The sequence below is a fragment of the Musca autumnalis genome, unplaced genomic scaffold (assembly GCF_047663935.1).
Source record: "Musca autumnalis isolate F117 unplaced genomic scaffold, ASM4766393v1 scaffold_4, whole genome shotgun sequence".
NCBI lineage: Eukaryota > Metazoa > Arthropoda > Insecta > Diptera > Muscidae > Musca > Musca autumnalis.
The window spans coordinates 129058518-129082297 of record NW_027411977.1 but is presented as its reverse complement, the minus strand read 5'-3'; the positions used below and the strand labels follow the sequence as shown (position 1 = coordinate 129082297).

At 35.6% G+C, this 23780-nt stretch overlaps 1 protein-coding gene and 1 long non-coding RNA gene across 2 annotated transcripts in view; one reads left to right on the top strand and one right to left on the bottom strand.

The window, feature by feature from the left end:
- LOC141402657 (adenylate cyclase type 6) overlaps positions 1-23780 on the top strand; it is a 555913-nt gene that overhangs the window by 117364 nt on the left and 414769 nt on the right. The gene's annotated exons all lie outside the window — the stretch shown is intronic.
- LOC141400833 (uncharacterized) lies at positions 16175-18558 on the bottom strand. Its single transcript, XR_012412206.1, has 3 exons — positions 18442-18558; positions 18155-18375; positions 16175-18087 (listed from the first exon to the last, which is right to left on the bottom strand). It is a non-coding gene; the product is annotated as an uncharacterized lncRNA (long non-coding RNA).

Below are 23780 nucleotides of genomic sequence, written 5' to 3'. Positions count from 1 at the left end.
TAGGTGTATAGGTCTACGCTTTGATATTGCGCTCATATTATGGTACCTTCCAATATTTGGAATTTTGCTGATTTTTTCCACATTTTCAGACCGAATAAGCTGAGTTTTGGCAATGTAGGTTCTCGTTGGTTATACATCTTCTCCGCCAAAAATTGTGAACATAGGTCTACGTTTAGATATAGCCTCCATATAACTGTACCGCCCGATTTTTGGTATTTTGAGGATTTAAGCTAAATTTTCCATGCATTTATCAGCAAGAGTTGCAGCCAAATTTTGATTATTCGGAATATAGGAATTCCAATTTAATTTGTCGAAAAAGAATAGGGCTGGACATTACAGAACATTTGTAGTTACGCTCCATTTAACAAAAGTATAGGACACTAAAAAACACAAGAAAAATAATAATTTATTTAAAATTTATTGCTATATAACTAAATACCTACAGGTCCCAAAAATTTTTTTTATACCTTCCACCATACATAGTATGGAGGGTATATTAAGTTTGTTTTTCCGTTTGTAACGCATTGAAATAATAATTTGCGACCCTATAAAGTATATATTCGTGGTCAGGATAAAATTCTGAGTCGATCTAGACATGCCCGTCTGTCCGTCCGTCTGTTGTAATCACTCTAGCGTCCGCAAAATTGAGCTAGAGAGCTGGAATTTTGCACCAGGGCATCTTTTTTCCATAGGCAGGTCAAGTTAGATTTATGGTATTTTGATGGCTTTAGCTACAATTTGTAACAGAACTAGCTGTTATTTCGCATTTAAGGTTCTTAAAGGTCACAACACTACTCCACTAAAAACTGTCAATATAGGTCAATTTTTAGGTAAAGCACCCACGTAACGGTACCTCTCGATTTACGGTATTTTGAGGATTTTAGCTACAATTTTTAACCGAACAGCTGTAATTTCACATTTAAGGTTCTTAGGGGTCATAAAGCTACTCCAACAATAACTGTCAACATAGGTTTTTTTTTAGGTATAGCCCCCATGTAACGGTACCTCCCGATTTTCGGCATTTTGAGGGTTTTAGCTACAATTTTTAACCGAACAGCTGTAATTTCGCATTTAAGGTTCTTAAAGGTCACAACACTACTCCACTAAAAACTGTCAACATAGGTCCATGTTAAAATATAGGCCCTATATAACGGTACCTCCCGATTTTCGGTATTTTAAGGGTTTTAGCTACATTTGTTGGCTGAATTACCCGTAACTTGACATGAACCTTAAGTATCACATTACAGCTCGTTAGTTTAAAAGTTGTACCATAAATTATCAAAATACCGAAAATCGGGAAGTACCGTTTTATGGTGGCTATACCTAAACATTACCTATGCTGAAAATTTTCTATGGAGAAGTTTCGTGACTGCAGTGAACATCAAATTAACCAAAAGTCGGGAGGTACCGTTATATGGGGTATATTCCAAAACATTGGCCAATGTTGACAATTTTTTATGGAGAAGTTTCGGGCCTGCAGGGAATCTGCACTTCACAGAACTTTTTCACCAAAATTTTTCAACATAGGTCCATGTTTAGGTGTAGCACCCATATAACAGTACCTCCCGATTTTTGGTATTTTACGTACAGACCCCAGGTTGCGGATAGTGGAAATCCCCATAGATATATGGGGCAGCTGCGAATTAAATAAGCAGTCGCGGACAATATAGCGGTTTTGAGAGGAGGGTCTCAGAGGGGACACGGGCCACGCCGTATCACTAGTAAATTCTGAGTGCCAACGATACTCAAAGCGTCGTGGCGAGTCGTAGGCGCCAATAAATAACCTATTGTGGCTTTTACATTGACACCGTATAATATTGCATATCACATGACATGCTTGGAGGTCAAGTGAAATGCAAAGCATCGTCGAAAAGGCAGCGTACCTGCCACCAAGCTAGGCTCTTAGAGACTAATCACCTGTAACTGCCGAAATTTAAATGATTCGAGTATTCACAAGGAAAATAAATCAAAATAGAACCGAAAATCAGATGACGACCAGGAAATTACGGAAAAGGACACGATTTGCACAGTGGAATGTTCGCACACTATACCAACTTGGCAACTTTGCTCAGCTCAGTGCCGAGTGTGAAAGATTGAAGATCGATTTGATAGGTTTGAGCGAAGTACGTTGGAATGGTAGTAGTGAATTGAGAGATGACAAAGGTGGACTGCTTTTATACTCAGGTATGCCAAATGAAGATGACCCACATATACGAGGGGTTGGCATTTACTTAAGGCGGCAATTAGCTCAATCCCTTATTAAGTGGCAGCCCATTTCAGAAAGAATAATAACAGCCCAAATAAAAAATAAAAAGTTTATCATATCAATTGTGCAGTGCTATGCACCTACAGAGGATAGCGACCCTGAGCAGAAAGAGGAATTCTACAGCCTTCTAAACCGAACACTCCATGATATACCAAATAACCACATAACTATATTAATGGGAGATTTTAATGCGCAAATTGGACCGGACAATACCGATTATGAAAATATTATGGGCAAACATGGGATAGGTGTTTGCAATGATAATGGCGAGCTATTTATAGAAACATGCAGCAACTACGACCTTAAGATAGCAGGATCAGTTTTCCCACACAAAAACTGCCATAAGTACACATGGAAATCACCAGCTGGAAACTTTCACTCGCAAATAGACCATATTTGTATATCCAGAAACTTTTTTAATATTTGCTGCGACTTTTGTTTTTTCTGCGACGTGATAAACAGACGAAGCGCTGAAATAGGCAGTGACCACTACATGTTAGTGGCTGAACTCCGACTTGATATGTGGTTAAAAAAGAAAAGGTGCCAAACACAATGAAGATATGACGTTGACAAACTTCAAAACGAAGAAATACGAAACACTTTTTCTGAAAAAATCGCCGCAATACATTTCGATGAAAATAGATCGCAGAGTCAAAACCAAATGTCCAGCGATTCGAAATGGAGTAACATTCGAGACAACATTCAATGTGCATGTGAAGAAATCTTAGGAGTGCAACAGAGGAAATCACGCAAGTGGATTTCACCGTCTAGCTGGAATCTCATTTCTACTAGAAGAACAGTAAAACTCGAGCAACTAAAAGCTCCTAGGGGTGATAAAGTTGCGATACTGTCGGGCCAGTATAAATTACTTACCAAACAAATAAAGGAACAACTCAGAAAGGATAAAAATGACCACCACATTAAAATGTCAAGCGAGGCTCAGCTGGCTGCTAATATGGGCAATATGAAGGATCTATATAAAACAAGTAAAAAAGCGTTAAGTTCGGCCGGGCCGAACTTTTCATACCCTCCACCATAAAATATTCTGAACTAAAATGGAATAATTAGTTTTCATTCCTGTCCCCAACTTTAAGTGGGTACGTTAAAATGTCAGATAATCTACATAAAATGCTTCATTCGGGAGGCCCTTTTTTATGGTGCCTATATCTAACTATGTACATATGTTGACAATTTTTGGTGGGCTTGAAATTGGGAGGTGCCGTTATATAGAGGTTATTATAAAACATGGACCTATGTTGACAGTTTTTGATGGGAGCCTTTAATGTCAAATAACTCTTAATTCGGTTAAAAATTGTAGCTAGAATCCTCAAAATACCGAAAATCGGTACATAACGTGGGAACTTCAAATGTCATTAACAGCTAGTTCGGGGGTATGTGGGCTATACGAAAATATGAACTTAAATGAACAATTTTTGTTGCAGAATTTTTGTTGGATTTTAAATTTCAAATTACAAAAAGTTCGTCCAAAAAATAAAGCTAAGGAACGGAAAATCGGGAGGTTTGTTTTGGTGCTATACCAAAACATAGACCTACGTTCGGTTAAACATTTTAAGTAAAATCCTCAAAGTACCGAAAATCGGGAAGTATCGTTATACTGGGGCTATGTTGAAAGTTGTTGATGCAGATGTGTGGTGACCACTACAACCCTTCAAATTACAGTTAGTTCTGTTAAAAATTGTAGCTAAAATTGCCAAATTATTGAAAATTGGGAGGTACCGTTATATGGGACTATATCCGAAAATGGAGTTATGTTGAAAATTTTTGATGGAGAGGTGTTGTGACCACTAAGAACTTCAAATGTCAAATTACTGCTAGTTCGGTTTAGTATTGTAGCTACAATCATCAAATTACTGAAAATCGGGAGGTACCGGTATATGGGGGCTTTATCAATACATCGACCTTTCTTGACAATTTTTGGTGGAGAGGTGTGGTGACCACTAAGAATTTTAACTGTCAAATGTTCAAATTACAGATATTTCGGTAAAACTTGTAGGTAAAATTCTCAAAATACCGAAAATCGGGAGGTACCGTTGTATAGGGCTATACCAAAACATGGACCTACGTTCATAATTATTTCGATTATAAGTTTTTTGGGTTCTTAGTGACCCTAAATATGAAATTATAGCTAATTCGGTCTAGAAATGTGAATTTAAACGTCAAAATACCTAAAATCGTGCGGTAACCGTATATGGGGGCTATTCCAAAACATGGACCTATGTCTACTAGTTATTTAAGTTTATTGACATTTAAGAACCCTAAATGTCAGTTTATAGCTAAATCGGTTTAAAAATGTAACTAAAATCGTCAAAATGCCATAAATCGGGGGTACCGTTATATGGGGGCTATACCAAAACGTGGACCTATGTCCACAACTTTTGTTATATAAGTTTATTGACACTTAAGAACCCTAAATGTCATATTATAGCTAAATCGGTCTGAAAATGTACCTACAAACGGCAAAATACCGTAAATCGGGGGGTACCGTTATATGGGGGCTATACCAAAACGTGGACCTATGTCCACAACTTTTGTTATATACATTAATTGACACTTAAGAACCCTAAATGTCAAATTATAGCAAAATCGGTCTGAAAATGTAGCTAAAAACAGCAAAATACCGTAAATCGGGGGGTACCGGTATATGGGGGCTATACCAAAACGTGGACCGATGTCTACAACTTTTGTTATATAAATTTATTGACACTTAAGAACCCTAAATGTCAACTTATAGCTAAATCGGTCTGAAAATGTAGCTAAAAACGGCAAAATACCGTAAATCGGGAGTACCGTTATATGGGGGCTATACCAGAACGTGGACCTATGTTCACAACTTTTGTTATATAAGTTTATTGACACTTAAGAACCCTAAATGTCAAATTATAGCTAAATCGGTCTGAAAATGTAGCTAAGAACAGCAAAATACCGTAAATCGGGAGTACCGTTATATGGGGGCTATACCAAAACGTGGACCGATGTCCACAACTTTTGTTATATAAATTTATTGACACTTAAGAACCCTAAATGTCAAATTATAGCTAAATCGGTCTGAAAATGTAGCTAAAAACGGCAAAATACCGTAAATCGGGGGGTACCGTTATATGGGGCCTATACCAAAACGTGGACCTATGTCCACAACTTTTGTTATATAAGTTTATTGACACTTAAGAACCCTAAATGTCAAATTATAGCTAAATCAGTCTGAAAATGTAGCTAAAAACAGCAAAATACCGTAAATCGGGGGGTACCGTTATATGGGGGCTATACCAAAACGTGGACCGATATAGCCCATCATCGAACTTGACCTGCCTGCAAACAAAAGACGCATTTTCCCAAAATTTCAGCGTTCTATCTCCATTTTTGTGGATGCTAGAGTGATTACCACAGACGGACGGACGGACGGACGGACGGACGTGCACAAATCGACTCAGAATTTTACCCTGATCAAGAATATATATACTTTATAGGGTCGCAAATGAGTATTTCAATGCGTTACAAACGGAAAAACAAACTTAATATACCCTCCATACTATGGTGGAGGGTATAATAATGAGGGAATTAAGTAAGCCAAAAATGCAAAAAACAAAGCCCATTTTAGATGACGATGGAATGTTGAAAACCAACAAAGAAGAACAACTCGTGGTCTGGAAAAAACATTTCGAAAAGACGCTCAACATAATTCATGATGAAAATATCGATGATATCCTTATACGGAGGCAACACAATACCAATAGAGGCATAAGTGATAGACCGCCTAGCTTGATAGAAGTAAAGAATGCAATACTAGCTCTTAAAAATGGTAAAGCACCTGGCTGCGATGGTCTGCCAGCTGAATGTTTTAAAGTCAACCCAGAGGCTACTGCAACAATACTTCACAACCTGTTTGAGCATGTTTGGGAAACAGAGAACATTCCTACGCAATGGAAAGAATCCATCATTATAAAACTACCGAAGAAGGGAAATCTAAGTTTATGTGACAACTGGCGAGGAATATCAATAACACCCACCGTCACAAAAAATTTTAATAAGATTATTTTAGATAGAATTGCGGAGCCCTTGAATAAGCTTATATCTCCAACACAAGCCGGATTCATGCCTCATAGAAGCTGTATCGATCATATCAACACTATCCGTATATTGATTGAACAGTCTGTAGAGTTCAACTCAACACTCTACATAACGTTTGTGGATTTTACAAAAGCTTTTGATGCCCTTAAGAGGGATTTTATATGGAAAGCACTAGAAGCCAGAGGCATACCGAGTAAGATAATTCGACTAATTAAAAAGAATTATGAAGGAAGTGTTTGCAGAGTTCTTCATGAGGGAAACTTGACTGATCCATTTAGTACCAAAAGTGGTGTAAAACAGGGTTGTGCTTTATCTCCCCTTCTTTTCATTACTGCCCTGGATATAGTTTTCGAAGTAGTTAATGCCAAGCAACTCGGAATTCCCTGGGGACTTACAAATAAGCTTTCAGAGCTAATATACGCGGACGACGTAGCATTAATTGCGGCCAGACAAAGTGATATGCAAACCAAAGTTACGTGTTTAGCAAATGAAGCACGTAAAGTTGGACTAAAAGTTAACATAAACAAAACAAAGAATATGTCCATCAACTCTGCAGTTAACACAAGCATATTTTTAGACGACGAGACCCTACAAAATATTAGCGAATTCGAATACCTAGGAAGTCAAATTACGACGGATGGTGGGGCAAGAAAGGATATGGAGGTTAGAATACGCAAAGCCAGAAATGCTTTCGGAATGCTAAACAATGTATGGCGTAATAACAGTCTACGTCTGCACACCAAAATACTAATATTTAATAGTTGCGTCAAAACAGTACTATTGTATGGATGCGAGACATGGCTTATGACAAAGGCAACGACGAGCAAAATGCAAGCGTTTGTGAATAGATGTCTTCGAGCAATTCTCAAAATATGGTGGCCTAATACCATAACAAATGATAGATTATGGGAAGTAACAAAACAAGATGGCATTGAAAAAGACATTCGAATGCGGAAATATGGCTGGCTTGGGCATACTCTGCGCAAACACACCGATGATATACCACAATCAGCTCTATCATGGAATCCGCAAGGTGCAAGAAGAAGAGGAAGACCAAAAGTTACATGGAAGCGAACAATCCAGAAAGAAACGTCCAAATCAATAAACGAACTCAGATTCATAGCCCGAAATAGGGAAGAATGGAAACAATACATCAAAGAACTAGAATAAGAAACATTCAAAACATATATTATATTGATAAATAGCTTAAAATATGTATTTTCTTGTGAGTAGGCTAAGTTCAAATTGAATATGCCAATAAAAAAATAAAAAAAAAAAACGTACAGACCCCATATTACATTACCTCACGATTTTCGGTATTTTGAGGGTTTTATCTACATTTTTACTGTACTACCCGTAATTTGATATTTGAGATTCCCTGCATTCACGACACATCTCCGCCAAAAATTCTCGTCATAGGTTTTGAGGGTATAAACTACATTGTTGGCTGATCTACATGTAATTTGATGTTCCCTGCAAGCACGGAACTTCTCCAGCAAAAATTTTCGGCATAGGTCCATGTTTTGGTATAGCACCCATATAACAGTACCTCTCTTTTTTAAAGAATTTCAGTATTTTAATTACATTTGTTGACCGAACTACCTGTTATGTGACATTTGAGTTTCCCAGCTGCCACAAAACGTCTTCAACAAAAATTGTCAACATTATATAACGGTTTGTTATGGAGCTATAAAACGGTTGCACCAATTTCAAGTTTTTCAGTTTTTATCTAGATTTTCGGTTAAAATTGGATGCTGTTTGGGCTCACGTTGTGCTAAGCCCACATATAACGGTACCTCCCGATTTTCGGTATTTTGAGGATTTTAGCTACATTATTTGACGGAACTACCCGTAATTTGACCATAGCCACAAAACGTTCTCATACAAGTTTTCACTTTTTGGTATAGGCCCAATTTAAGCATATCTTCCGACTTGTGGTATTTTGAGAATTTTAGTTTGATTTCTTTACCGAACTTGCTTTAATTTGACATTTTAAGCATATATTGTGCACAACACTTCTCCAACAAAAGTTGTCAATATAGGTCCATGTTTTGGTATAGGCCCCATTTAATGGTATCACCCGATTTTCTGTGCTTTCAGTGTTTTGACAACATTTTTTGACGGAAATACCTGAAGTTTGATGTTCTCTGTAGTCACGAAACTTTCCAACCCAAAAATGGTCGTAAACTTTTGCGCCCTAGCAACAATTGTCTTAAAATCTGATACAGTAAAATTTCTTGCATTGGATAGTGAATAGCTGAGAGAATATTTACAACAACAACAAAGTAAAAACAAAATATAAGTAACCAGAGTGTCTGGATACAATGGAAAACCTTTCTCAGTTTTATAGACTGATTTTTTTACTTTCACGCCGCTATATCAGTGATTTCGACCAGTGTGGGACGGACAGACGGACATGGCTATATCGACTTAGAATTTTATGTTGATCAAGAATATATACACCTTACAGGGCCTCCGACGAATTTTTCCATGTGTTACAAATGGAACGACAAATTTAATTATACCCCCCATATCATGGTGGAGGGTATAAAAATCCATATCAGTCAAGCTATTCTCAGCTGATTTACCAACAAACGACATTCGAAAAACCAAATACATGTATAAAACCATTACAAACAATTTTTCGTCCCTTTTTTTTCGAATATCAAAAAGGAATAATTCGAATTACAAATGGAATAATATAACGAATTAAACATAGAATTCTCCAATCACAATTAAAATGATTCGAATTACAATGGAAAAAGGTGCATGGTATACCATGTTGTATACGTATGTATTATATGGAAATGTGTGTCACACTGGGTTTCGGAGTCGAGCAATTTTGCTGGACTCGCCGGAGTCTGAGTCGAAAAAAATAACTCGACTCCGACTCCGGGCAAAATATAATATAACATTAATTTTGTAACAAGAAAAAATAATTATTTATTTTGAAAGAAAGGTATAACAAAACATATATGCAAACGGTATATTATACTAAGTTAAAGGACAATTCACAGGATGTTTACTATTCTCTGAAGTGTAGTCTATTCATCCCTATTTTGTTGATCCAATTGATTCTTTACATTTTGTAAAGAAAAGTAAAGTTCTATGATAATCGAATTAAGATTGGACCTTTAACCTCTTTCGTCAGAGGTCTTACTGGTCTTCTCACAAAGGCCTATTGGTATTCTCATCTTGTTTTTTTATGAGAAGTCATCCTTGTCTTCTACTAAAGACATTGTGGTCTCTATGGGAAATCTTACTGAATACCCTGTGACACAAAATGGAAGTTTGCGGAATGAAAGCCCTAATTGAGAATCCCAAAGGATCTCATAGCTGAAATTTCTGAGTTATGACATAATGAATTTTTTGATTGACCCCCATCAATAATTGAGAAATAGCTTTATATCTCTGTTTGGAGATATTGTTTCATCATTTTTAGATGACATGTTTGCAGTTAAATAGAATGAGGAACCTTTCTGTTGAATATACTGTCCTTCTAGCTCCGTTCCTTCCATGTCCTTTTTGTTCTTGAACTCAAAAAGTAAAACAAAATTAAATTTTCTACAAAAATGTTCCACCGAAAATTATATGTATGTTCCCCATATCCAAGAAATCGATATTGTGACGTTTTCATTGTCCTTTATCAGTTTTACCCGTGACTTTCTCAAAAAAAACTGTATGTTTATATATTTTGGTAAATTTCGCATAATCTATTAACAATATATGAAATTCGGATGGAACAGATGTAGTTCATGTGTATCCGGGTTTTCTAAACAAGCAATTGCATATACGAAATTCAATGAAATACGTAATCATAGAGTTTTCATGAGAAAGGATCGGTTAAAAGTGACAAAGGACATTGAAAACATGACAATATCGATTTCTTGTCCTAGTGGCCCGAACCTACATAAAATTTTCCAAGCAACATTTTTGTAGAATATTTTCATGCACGAAGTCTCATCGTGTGCTAATTTTTCAGTTCCAGAAAACATCCATCTGCCTACGTGCTGAGTGTTGTACACTTACACTTGGCTTACATTCAGTTTGAAACTTGGTCATAAATTCCTTATAATTTTTATAGCAAGTAGTTATTATGATTTGTATTGCCCCTTCATTTTCACATATTTTGAAAGCTTAAAGATTTTCTCACGCGGAAGAATTCCATCCAGAATGCAAAAAAGGAAAACCGACAAAAACTTTCTAACTTTGATATTTTTATACCCTCAGCATTTATGCTAACGAGGGTATATACTAGGCCGGGGCGATTTGTGTGGAAGGAAAAAAGTGTTATCGGGCGCCTGGAGATTCTGATTTTTGGGATTGTACTGAGCAAAAAAGTCAACTAGACCATATGTCTACGGTGAAAATCGAGCCCCCGGATTTTGACTTGAAGTGTTTTTTCAAGGATTTTTGGACATTTTGGCATATAACAACCAAACCATTGAGATTTTCGATCCAACACAAAGACAACAATTGTAGCCAAGACAATAATGAAGAACTCTCTAGTACATCGCAAAAGCATTGGAACGTTCCTTCAGGTAGTTATGGCCTCGAGAAGGTGCACATTTTTCGGAAAATATCGATAAACGACACTGTGCTACAAAATGGAACTCAAAGTCAGTGGGTGGAAAATTTCTTTTGGAGATGAAAGCCCTTGGTGAGTGTAATGAGAACCCAAAAGGAAATTTTCACCATAGGTAAAGTTTCCGATATATTGCGTGATTAATGGTTTAATTTTGGTCCCTTAATTTGTGAACAAATAGCTTTATATCTCTCTAAAGCGTTATTGTAGCTTCATTTTGACATTACATGTATTCAGTCAAATCGAATGGTGAATCTTTTTGTAGAATATTTCATCCCTCTAACTCAATTCCTTCCATGTCCTTTTCGTCCTTTATTTTTTGAACCGTAGTAAAAGTACCACAAGATGAGATTTTACAGCATCCAAATATTCTACAAAAATGTTCTTCAGAAGATTTTAGGTACGGTTCTCATTGATGACCAATCGATATTTCCCCGTTTTCATGGTCCTTTTTGACATTTGCCCGTATTTTGTTGAGAAAACCGTGTTTTGTTTTTATGTATATTCGTTATTGGTCTGTGGTGCTTCTGAAATACTTACCATAAATAGCTCTTGTAATGACGAACACGTTAATCACAAATTTTATTGGAGGAAAGATCCGGTTATCTAAATTTTTGAACCGGATATTCTGATATTAAAACCGATTTTGGAACCGGTTTTAAGTAACCCATAAACCGAATATGTATATCATTAGAAAGCTAATAAAATGGTCAATCAAATGACAGCAAGTAGCTGATTACAACATTGTTGGTTACGAAGCTAGAACAAAAAAACCGCGTTCTTAAACCGATTTTGTTGTAAAATATCACTGGGTTCTTTTTGGCGATGAAAGTCGATTAAGATAATATTATAAATCTGGAAAGGCAGTTATGTCATAGGTCAAACTTCTGAGTTATGGCGAGATGAATTTGTGTTATATTGTTTTTTTTTTATCATGCACTTAAAGTTCATCAAGAATGAATTAATTTCGCCATAACTAATTTTTTCATTTTTTCATTTTTCCATAGCGCAGAATTATAAAATGTTCTATTTCTTATTTTTCCTACATTTTCTCCAAAACTATAATGCTTTTTGTTTTGTTCAATATTTATTTTGAAAAGCTTCGTAACCAACAAAGTTTTAATCAGCTACTTGCTGTCAACCGATTGACCATTTTATTAGCTTTCTAATGATATACATATTCGGTTTATGGGTTACTTAAAACCGGTTCCAAAATCGGTTTTAATATCAGAATATCCGGTTCAAAAATTTAGATAACCGGATCTTTCCTCCAATAAAATTTGTGATTAACGTGTTCGTCATTACAAGAGCTATTTATGGTAAGTATTTCAGAAGCACCACAGACCAATAACGAATATACATAAAAACAAAACACGGTTTTCTCAACAAAATACGGGCAAATGTCAAAAAGGACCATGAAAACGGGGAAATATCGATTGGTCATCAATGAGAACCGTACCTAAAATCTTCTGAAGAACATTTTTGTAGAATATTTGGATGCTGTAAAATCTCATCTTGTGGTACTTTTACTACGGTTCAAAAAATAAAGGACGAAAAGGACATGGAAGGAATTGAGTTAGAGGGATGAAATATTCTACAAAAAGATTCACCATTCGATTTGACTGAATACATGTAATGTCAAAATGAAGCTACAATAACGCTTTAGAGAGATATAAAGCTATTTGTTCACAAATTAAGGGACCAAAATTAAACCATTAATCACGCAATATCTCGGAAACTTTACCTATGGTGAAAATTTCCTTTTGGGTTCTCATTACACTCACCAAGGGCTTTCATCTCCAAAAGAAATTTTCCACCCACTGACTTTGAGTTCCATTTTGTAGCACAGTGTCGTTTATCGATATTTTCCGAAAAATGTGCACCTTCTCGAGGCCATAACTACCTGAAGGAACGTTCCAATGCTTTTGCGATGTACTAGAGAGTTCTTCATTATTGTCTTGGCTACACTTGTTGTCTTTGTGTTGGATCGAAAATCTCAATGGTTTGGTTGTTATATGCCAAAATGTCCAAAAATCCTTGAAAAAACACTTCAAGTCAAAATCCGGGGGCTCGATTTTCACCGTAGACATATGGTCTAGTTGACTTTTTTGCTCAGTACAATCCCAAAAATCAGAATCTCCAGGCGCCCATGATGATGTTCAAATCGCCCCACTCTAGTATATACACTTTCATACGGGCAAAATGTGCCTCATCGAAATAATGGTTTTAGACCCCAAGTATGTTTGGACGAAATGTGTTTCAGACAATTTGGAGTCGATTGAGCAATGTCCGTCCGTCTGTCTGTCTTTCTGGCTGGCTGGCTGGAGCGCACGATAACTCTCGAACGGATAAACCGATTCGGTTCAAATTTTGGCTTTAGTAATATTTTACCCAAACTTAGTTTAAGTCCGAAGATGGGCTATATCGGTCCACTCCTTCCGGTACCTCCCCCACAAAAGTTCGAAAATGTTCGGAAAATTTGTGCGCACGATAACTCTTGAAGGGAGTAACCGATTTGCTCGATAGTTTGCCCATCGTGAAACGTGTAACAGATTTAAATAAGGTTTCAATATGGACTCAATCGGTCGACTCCTTCGGGTACTTCTCACACAAAATTTCGGAAAAGTTCAGCTTAGGGCCATCTCTCGAATCGCTTTGATTTTTGTTTTAGCAACTTGTATTCACTGTCCCCCATACGACGGTACAAGTTTCATCAGGGGCAAGTCCATACTTCCTGAGAAAAAAGCCTGAAAGGTGCAAAAAAAAACCCCTATGACACCGTGTGAGGTGCTTGGAGCGCAAGATAACTCTCGAACGGATCCCCCGATTCGGTCCAAAATTTAGCCTTTGTAATATTTTGTCCAAACATAGTATAAGTTTGAAGATATGCCATATCGGTCCACTCCTTCAGGTGCCTCCCCCACAAAAGTTCAAAAATGTTCGGAAAAATTGTTTGTACGGTAACTCTTGAAGGGAGTGGCCGAATTGGTCTATACTTTACACATCTTAATATATCTACCAGATATAGATCAGGTTCAAATATGGACTATATTTCTCCATTCCATCCGGTAGCTCCCACACAACATTTCGGAAAAGTTCACTTTAAGACCTGATATCGAATCACTTTGATTTTTGTTGAAGCAACTTGCATTCGCTGCCTCAATTACGATGGTAAAAGTTTTTTTAGGGGCACGTCCATACTTCTAGAGCAAACAGCCCGAAGAGTGTAAAAACCCTCTATAGCACCATATGTTGGGGCTGGAGATCCACTTCCATAACGGTCAATGTCGATCCATTCCTTTTAGTATCTCCTCCCCAAAACTTTTGATCTTTAATCCTAATCAACATTTTTGTCGGTTCAAACGCCCACGATTTTTAAAACCCCCTAAATGCATATGTTTTTTGGGAAAAAATTGTTTCAATATACACAGGCTGAGGGTATATCTCTGTCGGCAAAGCCGACTGATACTTTTTTACTTACTCAATGTAAGATTCGGCAGAAACAATATTGATATGTTCGAATGTATTCGAACGAATGCCCTTTCTAATGAAAATGTAAGGAAAAAGTAACACATTAGCCTACATAGGCCAGGAAAAAGTTAACAATTTGTGCACATTTTATTCATTTTTAGTGGTGCAGAAATTCACTCTCGGAGTCGACCCGGAGTCGTGAAAAAATTCGTTTGGAGTCGGAGTGGGAGTCTAGTCAAAAATACCTCCCTGGTGTCACAATATCTATGATCAATGTCTTCAGATCGGTATTTCCTCAATTTCATTGTTCATTTCTTTCTTTATCTAGCAAACAGGGCTTTCTCCCGACACCGATTACAGAGTGGCCCTATATACCGACTTCTTGTCTTCGGTAGTTTCTTGCAACTATATCTAGTGATAGTTAATTATAAAACGATTGTAGTTACTGTAAACCTGTAAGAATGTTTGTTTGTTTGTTTCTTCAATATCATTTTACTGTTTACATCGGATAATTGTAATGAATGACCCCAAGACTTATAAATTTTCATCCGATATCTTAATGGTATCATTTAGCTAATATTATCCTGACCTTGACATACGAGACATAGTACCATTGTTTAATAATGTATATGTGTCCACATATGTGTGTGTAGAGAAATGTGCTCATAACATCAGAAGTTACTTCAGTAAACCATTTAAACTGGCCTTTTTTCTTTGTTTACGTCTACTTTTTATGCCATTAAAGACAAAGGAGATATTGATTCGATTGACCCGTATTTCTGTTCCCTCTTTTTTATTCAGTTATAAAATTAATTGCTTATAAACATCCAGCTAACATCAAACATATGGACATGTGTTTGTACATACATATATTCGTTTGTCTGCGGCTAGATATCATTCGTCGTCATCAGAGTCCAAGCATTTCACTTTCATTTAGAGTAATTAAATTTTCTATCTAGATTGCGGTGTGTATAGCATTGACTATTAATAGAGAATTGTAGCAACAGGGATGTTTTTATGATCGAAGCGATAGTTGTAAATAACCGGATATTAATTTGCTGCGTATATTGGAAATTGCAGAAATATACGGGTTAGTACATATTTTGTCAAGATATACCAAAAAGAATTGCAAGAAAACTTTAAAAAAAGGCATGTTGAGAACTATCATTATGTGAAGGTTATACCAGAGCATCGACGCACAGTGCGAAATTTGGGAAGTTTAGTGGAACTTTAAGGAATTTTCAAAGAAATTAAATTAATTAAACTTTTATTGAATTCGTTAGCTAAGTATGTAGCATATAACTCAATCCAAAAATGGATTCAAAGATGGTCGATGTCAGTGTAGAGAAAGTCATTGGTGGCCAAGCACGCTTTGACTCCGGCCTTGTTGCTCGTTGGAGGGGGGGGGATTCACATATCCACCATTTCTCAATACCATCAAGCCACAGGAAACATACATTTTTTCGTGCTTGTGAGTGAGGGAACAATTGGAAATGAATAAATTACTATGGAAACGGAAACGACGGTTGATGAAATAGGAAAAGGAAAGCGGTTGAGAGCTGAATTTAAAGTTTGTAGAGAAAGTGGCTGAAAGGAAATTGAGGGTTGACAGATAACAAATGTTGCTGAGCAGTGTGGTGTTATACTGCTCTGTAGCCCTCCCAACCAGTGTCACAATAAAGAGAATATCCTAAGAGATACGAATCGAATTGTAACCCCAAACATCTTCATGAACCTTGCCTAAATTAAGAGAGATCAAACAGACATTTTGTAATCTATTCACTTATCATAATGACAATTTTATTGTTGGTAAATTCAAAGGTGGCATTCATTTAAGTATAAACTAAGGATCATGTCCCTTATAAACATTAGAGATATTATGCTAGATTTCAATGTTGTGCTTACTTATAAGTACAATCGTAAATAGGGGGAAAAATATTTAATAAAAAAAAAATAAAACTTAACAAGAACTTATAGGGAAAATAAATATAGTATAATTACTAGGATTGGCAAATGCATGCATAGAACCGTCGTGGGTTCTTAAGAAGAAGATCACGGAACAAATCTTTTCGAGTGCTATCTTATTAAGTTCAAATGAATATGAAATTGCAAAAAAAAAAAACATTTATATTCTTTTAACTGTGTGCAATCTGAACAAATGATCACTAAACTTCATAATATTGTGTATATAAACGACATCTCTCAGTATCAAAACCAATGTCCAGTGGTAACCACTTGAACAGCGGAAGTAACAAAAGCAACCACAAGGTGATCGTATTGCAGCACGTCGATCAAACCACAGCCTTCAGAACATTACCATATGATACAGACTGATAAATGGACATTCATGTGGGACTGGATTAATTTGTATTTTATAGTTTACTTAAAAAAACTTATGCTTTGGTTTGCAGTGCCTAAAATCAGCTGATCACTTGTTCGGCCTTTGTTACTTTCTTTCTTTAATTTTTATAAACAAAGCATAAAATCACTACAGTTCATTGACTTACTTGTTCTGTTGCGGCGGCCACTCCTCAAAAGTACTTTCTCAGAGATCCGAGGCAATTCGCTGTAAAACTGGTTCAGGAATTTGAGAGAATTGATGAGAGAGATGATAAGTGTTATACTGTAACATTGGGCAATAACATTTGAATTCTAAAATAGTCAGCAACGATGCTCATTTACATATCCAATAACACCAACGTAATGACACAACTGCCAACATTGGAGACTTTTTTTTTAAATTTCTGACGTCAGCGACTGTGCAGAACATCATCACCCCCACGCAATGTAATTAGATGGCAGACAATGATCATTGGCAAACGTAACACTTCTCTAATAAAAAATTAATTTGATGTACCCGTCAAGTGATGATGTTCTCCACTGACAGCAACGGTAATGCAAATGTACATATCTCTAAATCAATTATTATTTTTTCCCGTTCCTCTCGGATTCTTTCTTTCTTTTTAATTTTTTTTTTTGCAAATTCGAAGGAAAGAGTAAAAATTAAGAATGGCTTAAATGTCACGTTGTAAGAATAACACTCGAAATTCAAGGAAATGAATTTACATTGAAAATTAGATGACTTAGGAAGATTAAACTAGCCTTACACTATCGATTGACACTAGATTCACATAAAACTAAAGTAGAGTTTCCAGCAAATTCTATCAGGACTATGCCATACTTCGACACGATTAGGTAATGTTTACTCGTTAAAACCACTTCAAATCTTTCAATGCCGGAGCTTTGGTCACTCCTCTAGCAGATTTCCACAATTTTACTCACTCCTTCAGAGTTTTTTTTTCTTTTTTGAACGTTTTGGGATGTTTCACTATAGCATTTATGGATATACTCTGGATACCTTGGTCATTAATTTCTTCACTGATCAAAACCGAACTTCTTTCCGCGGCAGTGTAAATGATGGTTGTCTGATTCTTCCCCGCACTGTTACTTCACGTCGCTCTCGCCCTTCAAAATGCAGTACAGTTTACGGTAATAGAGGACAGACAATAAATACTTTCGTACATGCCTGTCAATCTTTACCTCACAGAAGTTCAAACAAACTGATCACCAGGCTGGTCTGCCGACTAGAGGAGCGGTAGTGGGTGGAGACAAAACAGAATATGCAATCGATTCGTCTCAATTTTGCGTATGTTGCTTTCAAACGCAATTATGACAAAACCTATGGGTCAAAATAATGAGAGGTTAGGAACGCAGTGAGAATAATAATAGCTGCATAAGTTAATTACCTTTAAATGCAAATGAGGAGAAGTATGCAAAAATGAATGATTGAAACAGAACGTTCCCCTTTTATGTGTTGAAAAAAAAAAACCAAACATTTATGGCTTGCTTACAAACACTTTCGACGAGTAGAGGAAAAGATCAGGAAAGCAACATCTTAAAAGGAAAATCAACATCTTAAATGGAAAATCCATGCAATGCCGGCGTTTTAACCATTTACTCACGAATTCTGTTAAAAGAAAGATAAATCCGGATGTGACAGAACACTTTTCAACAAACTAAATCTTAATTATACCACGGGAGAAAAATCGTTGACTTTTATTGATATTTAGTTAAAAAGGCTTAAAAGGAGTCGCCTGTTACAAACTGTTTTGATTAAGTAATGTTAACTGCAGAACTGTACGCTCACAAATGGACAGGTTTTTTAATTTTTAGGTTGGATGAAATCAGAAAAAAAAAGCTTTTAGTTAACGTGAGTTTTCCAAAAACCCTAAAAAAATGGCTAAGGTGAATGAGGGAAAACGTCAACAACTGATAAATAACCCCCCGCTTCATATCTTACAACTCATAAATAGAGGTCGCTCAAAGTAAAAAGAAAACTGTTACCAAATTAACCAATTTCAAATTTGAATGATATGAACTAGTGAAGGGAAAATAACAAGCGTTGCAAGCGCCTCTACAAGTACTCCACTGCAAATGGTCCATACTCAGTTTGCCGATTTACTGCACGAAACGACTAAAAAATGCACTTAAAGTTGCACTTTTGTTTAATATTTTTTTTATTTGTAAGAAATGTATTTTTGATTCATTAAAAAAATGGAGTGGCGCGGACAAATGGTAAGTCAGTATGCCATGATTTATTTTTCTTAATATTTTACAAAATAATTATGATATTTTACACTTTAAAAAATGCAAAAAACGCTTATTGTTTTCGTGCAATTTTAGTCGGAAAGAAGTGATTTTTTGAAGTTTTCAAAATTGTAATTTTTTTATTTTTCGTGGTCATTTTAAAAGTGAATTACGTACATTCACGTGTTAAGATATATATCATCTGAAGGATTGGATTCTCCTCTGTTCGCAAAGCTATAAAACTGGTGCGGTATCGCGCGGTCTTTGGAGATATTCAAGATTTTCTAAAAAGACTTCGGGAATTTCACTCAATTGCATTTTCCTAAAATGGAAGGTAAAGGCAACAATGAACGCCATTGTTGACTGTGTTTTGAAGAAATGGACTCACAAATTCTAACAGTGATAATTTCTGTAAAATTAAGAAACCTCTCGCAATTTTTCATAGTTTTGACCTCTAAATGTTGGTGATTTACAAATAGTGCAACATTTTTAGATGCTGCGGTACAAATACCAAAATACGTTAAAAATTGTAATGTAGTGCAGACCTGAACTTTATCTGAAAGACATTATTAACAAAATTAATGGTACAGACCTGCTGAATGGATTATAGATACAAATGAAAACAAAAAATATTGACATTTTACTCCTTAATAGATGTGTAGGGTTGTGGGGCTTCACCCAGAAGTGGACCTATGTTGACAGCTTTTGTGTGAGGAGGTTTTTTATTCGCTAACATCTTAAAATGTACATTTGTATCAAAATCGGCTGCAATTTTTGTCTTATTATTATTATTATTATTTATTAATAGATATGAATTCAAAATTATTGTACATGTTACAAATTGCATTAAAAAATATCTATGATATATGTGGCTAGCAAAATGCTGTAAGCCTTTTTATAAACATGTGATAAATTAGTGTACTTAATATACAATAGGTTGTGATTGATTTTTAAACATTAAATTCATTTAATATTAATTTTCTGTATTTAATAGAATTTTCGAGATATTTATACAAAGATTCAAAATTCGAGCCATTTAAAATCCTACAAACTTCGTTCAATGAAAGATTTACTTTATTAAAACAAGCGATCCTATATTCTCTGTATATAGGACAAACACCAATGAAATGTAACGTATTTTCCAATTCGTTCATATTGCACATAGTACATATGCCATCTGCATCGTTTCTGAAGCTCCGTGCATTTAGATCTAGCAAACCCCCTCGAGCTTTAATTATTAAACTAGTCGCACGAGTGGAAAGTTCAGCTGTTTTTATAGGCGTTACATCATAACTCAGTTGACCATATAAATCGTGATGTTGAGAGTTTGAAGCGGCTAGATAAAAGTTTTGGCGTTCTACGGTAAACAGTTTTTGTATTATTTCTTTAGAATAATAACAAATAGGGACAGTGTTATCCGGGGGATTGTACTGAATGGAAGAGCAAATACTGGACCAATCTCCTGCCCAGCCGATATTTAGATTAAGAATTTCCTCCGCTAATATTCGTGGTAACCTTTGATTGTTAAGACGTAGAACTTTGCTTACATAGTCAAAATGTAGTTTTAAAGAGCTTCCAAACAATGTATTCCAGCCAGTCTCAATATGGAGCATATATGTGGGTGTGTTTTCAGGTAAAAATAAAATTCTTTTTATAAAGTAGCGAAACAATTTTTCAACGTCGTCGTATTTTCTATAGCCCCATACTTGCGCAGCATATAGCATTATAGATTTAGAACAAGCATCAAATATTTTTAGTTTGTTATTACGAGTAATGTTTTTGTTGGCAATATATTTAGACCATGTTGAGTTTATGGCAATTTTGGACACGGAAAGTTTGTTTTTTAAATGTCGACTAAAAGATAAATTGTAGGTTATATCTACTCCGAGATATTTATAAGAATTGACAATCTCAATTTCATCATCACCGAAATACCAGTTTAAATGTCTAGAAATCCTTGTACCTTTTCGAAATACAATTATTTTCGACTTCGTAAGATTGACAGTAAGACTCCACATTAGACAGTATTCGCGAAATACATTGATCATCTCTTGTAAGCCATGTGGCGTGTTCGAAAGTATGACAATGTCATCAGCATATAACAAAATTTTGATATTTGAATTTGCAACATTAACACCTCCTGGAAGGATATTCGGTAGATCATTCAAATACAATGAAAATAATAATGGGCTGAGAATACAACCTTGCCTTACGCCAGATTGTACTGGGAAACCAGAGGAGAATTTATTGCGATCCCAAATCTTACTTTCTGCCGTCTCGTACATACCATTTAAAATTCTTACAATTTTAGAAGACAATCCCATGTTCGATAATTTACAGAACAAACTGTTTCTCGGAATAAAATCAAATGCCGATGAAAAATCTACAAAGAATGCATATGTATGTTTGTTTTTGTGATTGTTAAGTGTGACAACATTGGTTAGATTAAAGATGTTATCAACCGTAGAGTAATTTTTTCTAAAACCAGCTTGATATTCGTTTAATATGTTGTTTCTACTAACCCAGTTTGTCAAACGATTAAGTAAAATGTTGCAGAAGATCTTACATATCGTGTTTATTAAGGACAAGCCTCTGTAATTAGTGACATTGCTAGGGTCTCCTTTTTTAAATAAGGGTATGAGTACAGAAGTTTTGAAAGACATTGGAATTTCTTCACGAAGGAAGATTTTATTAAACATCATTAATATGAAATTATGACAATTACTTGGCGCATATTTAAAAAACTCATATGGCACTCCGTCTTCACCCGGAGATTTATGTGATTTGAGCTTTCTTAAAACATAGTTTAGTTCACATATTTCAAAAGGCGAATCCAAGATTGAGTCTGTCCAGTAGGGGATACACCAACTAATTCTTCGGGAGCTCTCGTTTTCCAACAGTAGCGGTCCAAAATATTGCAGAAAATCGTCCGCACTTAGCCCGCATCTAGCTTCTCCGGTATTAATTTTTAATGATTTTGAGAGATCCCACCAATCTTTACTACAGGAAACTGAATCTAGCTTTTTCAGATTATTGTTAAAGTATTCCAACTTTTTTTGCCTACATACTTTTAGAAAATTAGACCTGGAACTGTAGTATTGTATTTTATTTGCTGGACTGTGATTTTTCTTATATTTTTTTAAATATCTGCGCATAGATGATCTAAGACGGAAGCATTGCCAGTCGAACCATTTTTGTTTTGGTTCAAAGAATTTCTTTGTAGGCATTTTTACATTTGCCAATTTTATTTTTTCTATTATAGTATTGACTAAGTCATCAACAGATGTGTTATATGTAAATGTTTCATTAGAAAAAAGAGAGCAAAGATTTTGTTTATATTGATCGCAAAACTTGTTTTTCCAATAAATTTTTGTCTTTAACCGTTAAAATACCCACTATGGGGGAACTCGGCATGTGGGGATATTCCAAAACGCGAACCTATATTGAAAATATTTTGTACATAAGTTTTCTATCCGCTGAATACTCAATATACCAATTTGCATCAAAATCGACTGAAAAATGAATGTAAAACGTAAAAACGGCAGCCACCGTTACATGACCTCTACAGGAAACCGGGAGTCTATGTGGCCCAATTTGAGTCTCACACTGTCCACTAATATAAGAAACATTTGTGCAAAATTTTAGGAATCTACACCTTTTCCTTTAAAAGTTATTAGTAAAGTTCCGCTAAAGTGCTCATATTTTGCACTGTGCGACGGTGACAAAATTTTGTACGGCTGTTTGCTGCCTCCTTGAAACTTGAAATTATAAAAAAGCCGCTTGAATAACAACCCAGCAAAATGTTCGATGCCAAAGATGTCATTCAATCATGGGTGAAAGTGATCTGACATGTCATCTTTTTAGCATCTTCATCGATGAATTTTATATGAGCGTGAACCCCAAAAGATGCTATTCATTTTTGGATCCAAAGCATGTCATTTACACCAATGCTTTGACATGTCATTTTCACCAATGCTTTGCCATGTCATTTTCACCAACCCTTTGCAATGACATTATCATTACGACGAGAGTTTTAACAACATTGGTTGTAATTTCGAGTCTCCGACAACATCAAGCCTATTGTAAATTATTAATCTTATATATTTAGAAAAATGTGTATAAAGAAAAACACAAAATTCATCGATGGAATGAAAATGGAAAAGATCGGATTTTCACGATTTCCTTTGCATGGGTTCAAATGCTGATGCAATGATCGGATCTTTCACGACTTCCTTTGAATGGGTTCAAATGCTGATGAAAAGATCGGATCTTTCACGACTTCATTTGAACCAATGCAAAATATACAGTGAAATCATGGCATCTCATAGAACCACTTCCATAAAATTTTGCTGGGAATAAATAATAATTTGATTATATTTTTGTACATTAGATCAATTTGAAAATTTTCTGATAAAAACTATGAGCATAGATCTGCGTTTTCATATAGCCCCATATAACGGTACCTCCCGATTTTCGGTATTTTGAAGATTTTACTTAACTTTTTCGATAAAATTGCCCGAATTTTTGCATTGAGGGTTCCTAGTGGACAACAAATTTTTATGTTTAAAATTACGAGCATAGGTCCACGTTTTGATATAGCCCCCATAGAACGGTACCACCCGATTTTCATCCAACCGAAGTAACTGATATTTGGTATTTAGTATTCGCCAGTGCTGCGAAATATTACTAAAGAGAATTGTGAACGGGAAACGTACCGTCCGATTTTCGGTATTTTGAATTTTTTAGCCATATTATCCACCCGTCATTACTGAAATTTGGTATTCA